Raw genomic sequence first — 14,202 nt, 5'->3', positions numbered from 1 at the left:
TTGCTATAAAAACCCAGCACATCTCAGTTCAAACTAGCCACATTTAAGTGCTCAACTGCCATATGTGGCTGTGGCTACCATTGGGACATTATGTCTCTATTTAATTGTCCCATTCTCTAATGATTAGCTGGTAACTTTGTCCAATAAATTAATCCAACTAAGAGACAGATGCATCTTCAATGCAATAAACTGGTATTAACAGAGGAATAGCCTGCCTTCGGAAACATTCCCAGAATGATGGCAATCCATCCAATGGTCAACCTCTATCATCCCTCACATCACGCAGGTGGGCTCCTGTACCTACACAGCATATAATCATACAGGAAAACTGAGAAGGCTCAGGAACATTTTTACCAAGCCCTGAACTGACCCCAATTTGGGCTAACTTTAAGGTAATATTTTTCTAGAAGAATTTGCAGAATAATAGGTAAATACATCCCTCAGAAATATCTTAGTCATAGCAATGATGTACATTTCACTTTTCTAAAAAGTTATGTTGTTAGGGAAAAAGTTAGCAAGGCAGCAAAAAAAAAAAAAAAAAAAAAAAAAAAGCAAAGCAGCAACATCGGTAGAAATTACACATTTACACATTAAAAAAAAAGACACATTGGGTCAAGACCAAGATGGCAGCATCGGCAAATGCCTGTACTCACCACCTTCCACAACCACATCAAAATTACAACTAAAATACAGAACAACCATCCTCCAAACAGCCAGGAAGCTGGCTGAATAAAAGTCCTACAACTAGAGAAGTAAAGGAGAAAGCACACTGAGACTGGCAGGAGGTGCAGAGCTTGGAACTGGCTGGTCCCGCACCCACGTGTGCCGCTTTTTTAATCAGGAGAGAGATCATCTCTGCGGAGGCCGCCCAGAGGAGCAAGGGGAACTAGCCCCACACCAGACCCCAAGCCCAGGGTCCCAGAGCTGGGAAAAGAAGTCCCCGTAACTACGGGCTGTAAAGACCAGAGTGGATAGGGTCTCAGTGACACAGAGGCTGCTGGAGACCCAGCTGCTCCTCTTAAAAGGCCACGCACAAACTGAACTTACAAAGTCCTGCTTCCTCTGAGCTCCAGTGCCAGGGTGAGGTTCCTGGGGACACAGACACATACAAGGAAGAATTGGGTTGTCTGGCATCGGGGCAGGAACTCAGGGGCCACTTTCTCCCAGATGGAGGTGCTCCCAGGGATCATTGTTCCTATGCTGGGACCTCCCAGGTTGCAGGGCTGACTGGCAGCCATTTCTATTTGCTCTACCCTGGTGATTCCCTAAGACCCCGCCTCATCCAATTTACAACCCCACCCAAGCTGTGTGTAGCAGCTTTTGCATATGAATGGTCTGTCCTTGTTCAGGGTAAAATCTGTCAAACAAGCTGCAGCTGGGTCAGGGAGCCCTAAAACAATCAATAAAAGGCCCAGGACCTGGCACCAGCACCAGCCTGCCTTGCTTCACAGCTGGGCCTTACCTGGGCACTTCCAAACCCAACACAAAGAGGAGGAATCTGCAGATCTCTCTGTAACTCCTGCCCCAGTGGCTGCCTTTTCTCTTCCCTAGAGACCCAAGAGCCAGTGTATCCAGTGGTCAGTGTGAGACCATACCAGATTCCAACTCTACTCATCCATAAGCGAGTGACACACTCAAGGGGCAGACTCAGTGAGCACCAAAGCCCCAGTGAAGCAAGTCCTGCTCCATAGGAGTGTTTCCTACAGAGCAGCTCTCCCACTATAGTCGCAGCTGGTCCTCATAGCCAGCTGGCCTGGAGGTCAATTCCTCCCAGTGACACCAACAGCAATCAAGTCTCAACTACAACAAGACTGTGCACAGAGCCCACAAAGGGATGCACCTAGAGTGTCCACCTCAGGTAACTAGGGAGGCTGAGCCACTGGGCCTCTAGGACACTACTACACAAGACCACTCTATCAACTCAAGGAGACATAGCAGCTCTACCCAATACATAGGAACAAACACAGGCAAACAGCCAAAATGCAGAGACAAAGAAAGATGTCACAAATGAAAGAAATAGAAGAAAGCAAACTACTGGATATAGAGTTCAAAACCACAGTTATAAGGTTACTCAAGAATCTTCTAGAAAAATCCAAGGGACTTAGTGAGACTTTCAAGGATCTTAGTGAGAATGCCAAGAAATTGAAAAAGGACCAGTCAGAAATTAAGCATACACTGACTGAAATAAAGAATAATATACATAGATTCAACAGTCGACTAGAGGATCCTGAGAATCAAATCAATGATTTGAAATATGAGAAAGCAAAAAACACCCAACCAGAAGAGCAAAAAGAAAAAAAAAACCAAAAATATGAAGATAGTGTAAGGAGCCTCTGGGACACCTTCAAGCATACCAACATTCACATTATGGGGGTGCCAGAAGAGAGAGAGCAAAATATTGAAAATCTATTTGAAGAAATAATGACAGAAAACTTCCCTTACCTAGTGAAAGAAATAGGTTTACAAGTCCAGGAAGCACAGAGAGTCCCAAACAAAAGGAACTCAAAGAGGACCATACCAAGACACATCATAATTAAAAATGCCAAGGGCTAAAGACAAAGAGAAAATGTTAAAAGCAGCAAGAGAAAAGCAGTTAGTTACCTAAAAGGGAATGCCCAAATGACTGTCAGCTTATTTCTAAACAGAAACTATGCAGGCCAGAAGGGAGTGGCAAGAAATATTGAAAGTGACAAATAGCAAGGACCTACAACCAAGATTACTCTACCCAGCAAAGCTATCATTTAGAATTGAAGATCAGATAAAGATCTTCACAGACAAGAAGAAGCTAAAGGAGTTCATCACCACCAAACCAGTATTATATGAAATGTTGAAGGGTATTCTTTAAGAAGAGGAAGAAGAAGAAAAAGAAAAACATAAAAATATGAACAAAATGTCAACAAATACATATCTATCAATAATTGAATCTAAAAATCAAAATAAACGAATAAGAAATCTAATGAACAGAATAGACTGGTGAATAAAATAGAATCAGAGGCATGGAAATGGAACAGACTGAGGATTATCAGAGGGAAGGGGGGATGTGGGGGCGGGAAGAGATTAAATAAAGATCTTATATGCATGTATGCATTACCTATGGACACAGACTGTACTGGTCTGTGTGGCAAAGGCCTGGGGCAGGGCGGGACCCAGGTGAAGGGGGGATATGGGGAAAAAAGAGGAGCATCTGTAATAATCTCAACAATAAAGATTTTTTAAAAAGAATACTGCCCACAAAATATTTAGAGAAAATGGAATTTACAGAAGAGTTATGTGTTTTTAATGCTTTTAATTTTTTGTTTTATATACATATGTATGTGTGCATAGAAAAATATGGAAAAAAATAGTAAAATAGTTAACAATTTTTATCCCGAAGGTTACATTTACAAAGAATGCACCTTCTACACCTTCTACTTTATACACTTCTGTATTACAAAAATTTCAAAAGACAAGTATGTATTATTCTTAAAATTAAAGATAGCAATATTCAATGTAATAAATAAAATTTCCACCATTTTGAAGACTCTGTAAATAAAAATAAAAAAGACACATCAGAAAGCACAGAAGACCCCATATGGTTGTGAAAAAGGCATGGGGCCCACATGTGAAGGCTCTGGGAAAGCTGTGTTATGGAACTCAACAATGATCCTGGGTTAATTGCTTATCCATTGATTATAACAAATGATTTACTCTAAAACTGCCTTAAAATTTCTGCAAAGGTTATTTCCAGCAAATCTCTCTTCTCCCACAGCCATGATGAAGATGCATTCATGGCTTGTCCATGGGGGAAGTGGTACTGCTGAGTGATGGAAGCATGAACAATAACAGATCTCCTGGCTTGGAAAGCTGCCACTGCCACTTAATAGCTGTGAATCTGGGGATATTTCCTGAACTGCCTAGTGCCTCAGTCTCCTTATATGTAAATTAGGAATAAAAAAGGTACCTATATGCTCCAGATCACTGATTATCAGAAAGATACAAATCAAAATCACAATGAGATATCACCTCCCACTGTTAGTATGCCTATAGATCAGAGATAATAAGGCTATGGAGAAAGGGAACACCATTGGTGGGAATGTAAATTGGTGCAGCCACAATGGAAAACACTATGAACATATAAAAATACAACTACTAAATGATCCAGCAACCCCACTTCAGGATATATATCTGAAGGAAATGAAATCACTATCTTGAAGAGATATGTGCACTCCCATATTCATTGTAGCATTATTAACAATAGCAAAGACATAGAAATAATCTATGTGTCCACCAACATAAGAATGGATAAAGAAAATGTGAGATACACACAGACACACACACACACACACACACACACACACACACACACGATCATGCAATTAGTGATTTATTCAGCATAAGAAAGAAGAAAATCCTGCCATTTGCAACTACATGGGTGAACCTGGAGGACATTATGCTAAGTTAAATAAGTCAGACAGAGAAAGACAAATTTATATATATATATAAAAGCCCAGTGACCGGAATGGCAAATGACCAGAATGACCGGTGGCTATGACGTGCACTGCGGCAGCCAACCAACCTGATCTGGGCCCCAATAGGCCCTTTCCCCCTGCCAGCCTGGCCCAATGAGCCCCCATCAGGGTGGGCCAGCCGGACCCCAGCCATGCACAAATTTGTGCACCAGGCCTCTAGTGTTGTATTATATCACTTATATATGGAATCTAAGAAAGCCAAACTCATAGAAACAGAGTAAGTGGTGGTCTCCAGGGTTCCAGGGGGTGAGGGAAATGTTGGTCAATGTGTATAAGTGAATACATTTTGGGTTTGTAATAGACAGCATGGTAACTATAGTAAAAATACTGCATCGTTTTCTTGAAAGTCGATGAGAAAGTATATCTTAAATGCTCTCAGCACATACACACATACACACATGGCAATTATGTGAAGTGATAGATATGTTACCTAGCCATATTGTGGTAACCATTTCACAATGTATATGTGTATCAAATCACCACACTGGACACTTTAAACTTACATAATGTTGTAAGTCAATTACATATCAATAAGGCTTGGGGGAAAATACCTATAAGTGTAAGTACATAAGGATATTAAGTGAGTTAGCACATGCAAAAGACTTAGAGCAGTGCTGGGCACATGTAAGCTCTCAGGAAGAGTTGGCTTATTGGTATCCACTGAGCATGTGCTAGTCCTTCTGGAAGTTGCAAAGGTCAAGGGCTCTGCAGCTTGGCTACCTGAGTTCAAATCCCACTTCCACTCCTATTAATTGTGAGGCTTGGGCAACCGACTTTACCTCTCTGCATCCCAGTTTCCTCAAGTGCCAATGGAAATAATGATAGCACCTGCCACTTAGGATTTATGCAAAGATAAATTATATGCAATGCACTTAGAATAGAAGCAGACTAAAGGTAAGAATGAAACCAATGCTTATGATTGCTGTCACTCTCGTTATTACAATGCGTCTACCGTGCACTGGGGATACAAAGGCAAAAAAGGAGCTTCAAGCATAGCCCTGGTCAGAGCTAAAAAGAGATTGCAATATAAAACCTTTGATTTATTGAGGTTTTACAATGTCCAGTCATCCTTGAAGAGAAAGTAGGAAAAAGAAAATTCTGTCAGTTGATATCTCCTGTTATCTCGAGTCATTCTCTCAGTTTACAGCAGTTACTTTTACTGTTTGCTTTAGGCCTCTCATTTGCTTAAAACTGATGGCTTGAAAGGGAAATTCACCCAGATTCCCACAGTCCACTGCCACCATTATTACAATGATTTATCACTATTCTTTCTCTGCTGTTTTTGACAGGCACAGAAAGGGGGTTGCTGTCTTATGTCTTGATTTTGATGGATGCATCTCCCAAAAAAAGACACTGATGTTTTCCAATATCACATCATAAGAGCTGATTTCTCTGGTCCACCTAAGCCCAAACCTCCCAAATATATACCACACACAGTATGGATTCCTACTTATCTAAGTCATTGCCAGTTATGTATTATAGAAAAAAAGTCATTTCATCACATAGTTACCAAATAGTAATTTCTAACATATATTAGCATGTTTCCTAAGTATCAGACTATTTATTAAAGAGATTTGGCCCCCAATTCCTGTGAACACCTGCTTTCCACAGCATACTTAGAATGTCCCTCCCTGGGGTTCAGCAGTGCTGAGAAAGTGACCCTAATGAATAGAGATTTATGCACTTGAAAATTACAAAATAGACATAGTTTGTGTTACCTGTATTTGTTAAGACATACACACATACACACTCACCTGTCTCTCCAGGGACCAGCCAATAGCCCCAAGCTGGGGGAGGAGGGAGCTTCCATTAAAAATAAAGAGAAGAGTTTTTACTATTATCCTATATAATAAAGAGGTAATATGCAAATTAACCCTCATGCCCTCACAAGATGGTTGCCTATGACCAGGCCGGCAGGGGGCTTAGAGAGGGATAACCAAACGACTGAACAGCAGGTTGTGTGGGGCGACCAGGCCAGCAGGGGGGGGGGAGTTGGGGGCGACCAGGTCAGCAGGGAGGGGGGAAGTTAGGGGTGACCAGGCTGGCGGGGGGGCAGTTAGAGGTGACCAGGCCGGCAGAGGGGGGCAGTTGGGGGTGACCAGGTTGGCAGGAGGGGCAGTAAGAAGTGACCAGGTTGGCAGGGAGGGCAGTAAGGGGTGACCAGGCCAGCGGTGGGAGGCAGTTAGGAGTGACTAGGCCAGCATGGAGGGGGCAGTTGGGGGCGACCTGGCCAGCAGCGGGGGGAGGGGGGGCAGTTAGGGGCAACCAGGCAGGTGGGGGGGAGGCAGTTAGGGGCAACCAGGCAGGCAGGCAGATGAGCAATTAGGAGCCAGTGGTCCAAGATTGTGAGAGGGATGTCCAACTGCTGGTTTAGGCCCAATCCCAGGGCCTAAACCAACAGCCAGACATCCCCTGAGGGGTCCTGGATCAGAGAGGATGCAGGCTGGGCTGAGGGGGACGCCTCCCCCCCCCCCACCGCCCTGCCGTGCACAAATTTCATGCACCAGGCCTCTAGTACTTAATAATCACAATAATTGAGGTTGTTTCTGTGACTGAAAGTAAAGGGAGGTATTTTTATACCACAAAAAGACGTAAGAGTTTTCCTGGATTTCATCCAACGTGAAGAAGTCACTAGTCCCACAGAATGGGTAGAGTGGGTGTTGGAGAAAAAGAATAAAGGTGTTTTCTGAATACATCCCCAAATTCATGTAAGGTCAATATACTAGTGACTATTTGTTGTTGTTGTTGTTGTTGTTGTTACTGTTAGCTCCTTCATTAGACTTGGAGTGACAGGAGGTTAGAAAGCCCAGGTTGTGCACCATCACAGTGCCTGAAATACCGTGAGTAATACATTAAATTACTATTCAGTGAGCATATGTATCAATACATTAAATTACTATTCAGTGAGCATATGTATCAATACCCCACAGTAATTGGGAGCCAAGCATGATTCCTAATGGAAGCAGCCCTCATTAGAAGCTCCCAACCACATCTGCCATCTCCCAGTTAGGAAAACCCTTTTGCCAAAACTCTAACCCTCATAAGTTGTAGTCATTGCTTTCACCCTGAACTCCAAACTTGTATAATTATACCTTATACGATAACAGCACACACGCACAGCTCCCCAGGAAGAGGGCTCCATCAAAATATATAAGGCAAAGAGCTTGCATCTCTGATTTTAAAAGGGCTTCACTGCACGAATTAGAGTGGTTTTTCTATTTTAGAGAGAGAGGAGAGTGTTCAGGAATTCAAGAACAATCAGGATGGCGATACCCTCCAGCCACTGTCAGATTCAATCCCTGCTCCGAGGGAACTGAAGGTGGGACTGAGGCATATGTGGGCTTCTGACAGAAGAGAGTGAACACAGCTGATCAGAGCTGACAGGATTTTTCACAGAAAAGGGAGAATAGGTTAACATGAAATGTTGCAGTCAAATCCAGAGAAACAATAAGGTGCTTCCTATAGGAAGAGAGAAAGCCACCTTCTTAGTGTGGATGGGGTGAAGATCAGAGAGTGATAATATCAGCAGTCCCACCCACACTGATCACCTGGGTGCAGGGGCTCAGGAATGCTCCAAAGTAATTCAGGCGGTTGGGAGTTTCCTCAGGCCTGATTGCAATGGAAGAAAGTGGTAATGTAGGCAAGGGGTGCAAGAAGAATTATGCTAACTAGACAGTCTCTGTGTGTCTAGGAAGGAGAGACAGGGGTAATAAGCTGTCAAGGTTTAGCCAGCACAGCTCAGGATGAAGGACAGTGTCCAGCAGGTGAGAGGTTCACCCGATCTCCCGATGGCCTGGATCAGTGGTCAGCAAACTCATTAGTCAACAGAGCCAAATATCAACAGTACAAAAATTGAAATTTCTTTTGAGAGCCAAATTTTTTAAACTTAAACTTCTTCTAATGCCACTTCTTCAAAATAGACTTGCCCAGGCTGAAAACTGACTGCTGCACATGGGCCACGAAGTTTCAATCGCACTGTACGTGCGTGCCCACACGTGGTATTTTGTGGAAGAGCCGCATGTGGCTCGCGAGCCGCGGTTTGCCGACCACTGGCCTGGATAAATGGTCCCTCCAGGTCATCTGTCCCATGCTCCCCATATAGTTTTCTGATTGCCAGTTTGGTTTCACAGATTCAAGGGAGGATTTTGGAATAACCTAGGAATTAAAAACTAATAATGTCCTCTGTAACTTAATAAACTTATGTTTTGGTTTATACAAAAGGACAGTCTGAGTCACTAAGAGTTTTTCTGGGATTTCAGAAATCCTCCATACTGTGACCATCCATTGAAGACCATCCTGGGCAGCCCAGTACAGCTCTCTCTGAATTCTAGTCTTGGTTCCTTGGCCTTTGAGTCATAGATCATTTAGGAAAAAAATGATATCCTAGAGTAAACACACACACACACACACACACACACACACACACACACACACACACCCCTCACAGAGAATTCCTACTCTTCCTTCAAGATCCAATTTAAATGCTACAACCTTTGAGAAGTTATGTTTTTTTGTTTGTTAGTTTTTGAGGGAAGAGGTTGGGGGTGGGGGAAGAAGTTACACATCTATTGGGAGTAAGAGACATGGAGAAAGGGAAGCATAAAATAATTGATAGAATTTGAGAGATCCTGTTTTACTAACCTTTTTAGCTGAAGAACCCTTGTCCAACCAAAAGTTGTTATGGAAGCCAATATGAAAAACATTAAAAAAAAAATGGATCTTCTCTCACTAAAAGGGGGGATAGAAACTACTTCCTGGATTTCCCTAATCCAGCCCCATCCCTGTGAAACCTCTCATAACACAGTTTGAAAACCACTTATCTAGTCAAACTCTCATTTTACAAATAAGGACACATACAGAATCTGATATCAAAAAACAGCTTGTACAGTTGTTTTATGTGGTTCACCCAAACCGTAGATGATAAATAACATGACATTAATATTGTCCATTCCCAGCTTTGGCAGGCATAACTAATCAATCCCAGATGTGGCCTCAGACTCCTTCTCAATACAGTGGTCTAGTAAGCTGCTAACAGTTGAGTAGAATTGACATGTAAGGTTATTTACCATTTCTATTCTAAATATCATTTTTTCCTAAATATTAACATGTTGTTTTATATCTGTTATATTATCAACTCAAGTCATTATTATGTAAAAGTATATAAAAGGCTTTATTTAATATGATGCATAAGATAACAGAAATCCCTTTTTAACATCAGCTCTCCCTTTAAGTAATGGTCTTAAATTATACATTTTGGTAGTTGAACTTCCAAGTTTAGTGGTATTAAGCAAACAATTACTATCTGATCACATTTCCTTTACTAGATTAGAATGCAAAAATAAAGGTGCTAGATCTATTCCTTGGTGGTGGTGGGCAAAGCCAGCTCAAAAATAAAAGGTGGGAGGACACCCTTGTGTTCTCCATCACTTCTACTATTGCCACCTGCACACTCCCCCAATACACAAGTTAATGGCGCTATACCAGGAACCCTTTATTCCAGATCACAGGAGAATCAGGAAGATAATCCATACTCACTCTGTCACTATCATCACCACTTATCTGTTCTCCAATAGTAGCTCAGATTCAGCTTCTCGAATCTCTCGTAAGGCTAGATTGTGAAAGTAAGACAAATGTTCTCCATCCACATCACCTCCATGCGCTCTTCCAGGTGGATGTCTAATGGTTACTCAGAGTGATCATTCAATACCTCAGCCCCTGAAGCTGACCACAGTCAGAGAAGACAGGTTTTTCCCCTCTCTGGAATTAGAGCTGACCAAACATTTATGCCACCTGACTCAATTTTTAGCAGCAAATCAGTATTATGGCTTAAAAGCATGAGTCTTCAAAAGACTGATTTATTGGGAGGCCAACATGAAGCTCGGATTAGCTATGATATAGATACAGATATAGAGAGATGATATATGATAGATAGATAGATAGATAATATAGATAGATATAGATATACATTGAGTGACCAGATTATTATGATCTCTGAACGCATAATAATCTGGCCACTCAGTGTATATCCTATATAATTCCTATATAATAAAAGGCTAATATGCAAATTGTCCCCTCGACCAGGAGTTCAACCAGCAGGCAGGCTGGCCAACCGCCCATGTCCCCTCCTCCTGGCCAGGCTTGCCAGACCCCACCCATGCATGAATTCATGCACCAGGCCTCTAATATATATATATATGTACTGAGTGACCAAATTATTATGCATTAAGAGATCATAATAATCTGGCCACTCAGTGTAGATATAGATTAGATTTAGATATAGATATAGATATAGATATAGATATAGATATAGATATAGATAGATATAGATATAGATATAGATATAGATATAGATATAGATATAGATATAGATATAGATATAGATATAGAAATAGGTATAGGTATAGGTATAGGTATAGGTATAGGTATAGGTATAGGTATAGGTATAGGTATAGGTATAGGTATAGATATAAATGGACATGGATAGAGCTAGAGATAGAGAGAGATAGAGATAGAGAGGTATAGATATAGACATAGACAGACAGACACAGACATAGACAGATAGACATGGTGAGGAGTGGGAGGAGTTTCAAATCCTCATGTTATCTCTAAAATCAGAACACACCTTCCACTGCCACTATTTCAGGGCTAAAGTAACCATGAGCTTATCATAAACTTTCTTCCAAAAACAGCTTGTCAAGTACACTGAATTTGAGCCCTATGAAAAATTCATAAATTTTTCTGGAATCTTGGAAACATTTATGGAAAAGTTTTCATTTCTGTTTTTAATAACTTAAACATAAATATTTTAAATGTATATCCATATAGTGATACAAATTCAAGTAGCACTAGATGACTCAAAAAATAAGTCTTCCCTCTCTGTGACCAGGAGTCCCACTCCTCGAGGTGACCACTCATAAATGCTTCTTTTGTGTAACTTTTATGAGCTTACCTCCATAATACTAAATCTACTAAATTGTATGCATTATATTTTCTTTTTTAGTTTGCTAACTTTAAGCATTATATTTTGACTCCCTACAATGAAAAATGAAGAATTTAGTTCATTTATACTGCCTTCCATACTATATCTTTTATATTTCTGCCAATCCCTTTTTTTAATTCTGTAGGTTATATTCACAAGTCTAAATCATGCATTTTTAGTCTTTGAACCATTGACTTCACATAGTATTTCTTGGAAGATATTGTGTAGGATTGATGTTAATTTTTCTTTAAATATTTGGTAGCGTTCTCTAGTGAAATCTACTGGGCCTAGAGATTTCTTTTTCAGATAGTAAATTATAAGTAAGTTATAAATTCAATTTTTTTAATGATTATAAATCTATTCAACTTATCTTTTTAATTAACTTGTGGTAGATTTGTTGTTGCTATTTTTTATTTTGTTTTGTTTTTTGTTTTTTGAGGAATTGATCCATTTCATCTAAGTTGTCAAACTTAGGTGTTTAGAGTTGATCGTAATAACACTTAAATGGTAATTCTGATGAATTGCTGGAGGCTGGATGTACTAATCTGAGAATGAGAAACTCTTAGGGGCCACAGTGTTAGGGGCAACCCCACACTTTGTTGGGTTTAGCCTCTTGGAGCCCCACAGGTTCTCATGGTGAAGAGTAAAGAAAGATTTCCCAGTGAGTGTCAGGAAGAGGGGGAAGTTAGCATTGTCGATGTTCTCCATAGTACAGGCCAGGGGGAAAGACTTTACCAGAGTGTTCTATCTACTCCGGCCGTCCTGTCTCACCGAAGCAGGAGGTGTGGGATGAAACTAGGAACACTTGTGAAGATCACAGCCCTGAAACAGAAGCCTGCTAAGAGACTGAGATTTCATCTAGATTATAGAATGTTTCCCATCCCACATACCTTATCACCAGAGGAAAAGGTTTCCAGTATAAAGAGTGCATCACAGCTGAAAGAGTTGCAAGACACAGACTCTCCCTGGGAAGGGGAATTTAGAAAAGATCAAAGCCAACAGGGAGACCGAAACAAGGACATTAACGATTTTGAAATCTCTGGCACCTGCAGCTACAGCAAGCATTTAACATAACCCAACCCCTTGCCAAGTTAGGGTAAAACATCACACTAAAGGCCTGTTTACCTCAGTTTCTATTACCCAACACCTTGGGCTTTCAACATAAAATTCTACAGCACGCTAAAAGGAAAAGGAAAACAGTCTGAAGACACAGAGCAAGGATCAGAACCAGATTTAGTTGTGATGCAGATGTTAGAATTATCATACGGAGAATTTTTTTAAATGATGACTAATATGTTAAGGGCTCTAATGAAAAACATGGACAACTTGCAGGAAAAGATGGGTAATGTAAGCAAAAGTGACTATACACCTTCTCATGTTCTCCTGCATAGGTAGTAATAATGCCTCCTTTTCACTTTCAAACCTTCCCTGGAATTGGTAACAAAACATACGGTCATCCTGTTGGTATGTTTATTACTGAATACATTGAATTCCATTTTGCTTTTTGAAAGCCCCTTGAAGAACAGATATTCTACTGCTCCTGATTTGGATTCTTTTAGTTGATTTTAGAAATTTTAAAACTTTGCAGGTGTCTTGATTATCCAACATAACTATCCCAGAATGTTTCTAATTTGTAAAAATCAAATTATTTATTGTTTGACTTCTTCACCCAAAAGTCTAATGGTTTCTAAGTGAAGCCATAGATCATCTAAAGGTCATTTTTCTAAAAGGTATGGCAACTACACATACTAGCTATAGAGGATACCAACAGGACTGCACTTGTCCTCCCTTACCTTTCAACCTCCTCCCTCCCACTCCCACTGCCAAAGCAGCCATTTGGTACAAGGTCCTGCCACTGGCCATAGATGATTGGCCCAGGGACAGATACTTGACACAGTATGGACCAATCAGAGCCAACCAGAGTCCCTCTGAGGAATGTATTAACTGAATCTGGAGGACAGTTCGTGATTCTCTTGGTAGCTAAAGATCTAAGATGCAAAGCTATGGAATTGTTGGCAGCTTAGTGGAGAAAGAGAGAGAGGGGAGGGAGGGACAAGGAGAAGGAGAGAGAAAGAGATAAATGAAGCCAGTGGCAGCAAGAAGCAGGAACTGGACAGATGCCCTGGCCGGTTTTTCTCAGTGGTTAGAGCCTCAACCCAAGGGGGCGCTGGTTTGACTCATGGTCAGGGTCATGAACCTCGATTGCATGCTTGATCCCCAGCCAGGTTGGGGAGTGAATAGGAGGCAACCAATCAATGTGTCTCTCTCACATCGAGAGTTCTCTCCCTGTGTGTCTCTCTCTGTCTTTCTCTCTCTTCACCCACCTCCTCCCTCTCTTTAAAAAAAAAAAAATCAATGAAAAAATACCCTTGGGTAAGGATTAAAAAAAAAAAAGAACTGGACAGAAAGATAAACCCTGATGACATTTGAATACCTGCTTCTAGTCATTTTGGAGCCTAGCTGCCTCCTTATCTTTTCCGTTACTTGGCTGTTCTGTCTCCCACAAAGTACCCAGACTCCTGCCAATAAATTCCCTTTTTCCTCCGGTAGAATGAGTTTCCTCTCTGTCACCTTTGATCAAGGAGTCCTAACTGGTACAAGAGGTTAATGCATGTGTCCCATTTAAGAATAATCTTATGGCAGGAAGTTCACAGAGAAACTATGCAGTTAAAAGCCTTTAATTTTTAGTTGAGATGCCCTCAAGCGATCTGGTGC

Source organism: Plecotus auritus, assembly GCF_963455305.1.
Source record: "Plecotus auritus genome assembly, chromosome: 1".
Taxonomy (NCBI): Eukaryota; Metazoa; Chordata; class Mammalia; order Chiroptera; family Vespertilionidae; genus Plecotus; species Plecotus auritus.
The sequence above is the reverse complement of the archived record's forward strand: the minus strand, read 5'-3'. Positions refer to the sequence as shown.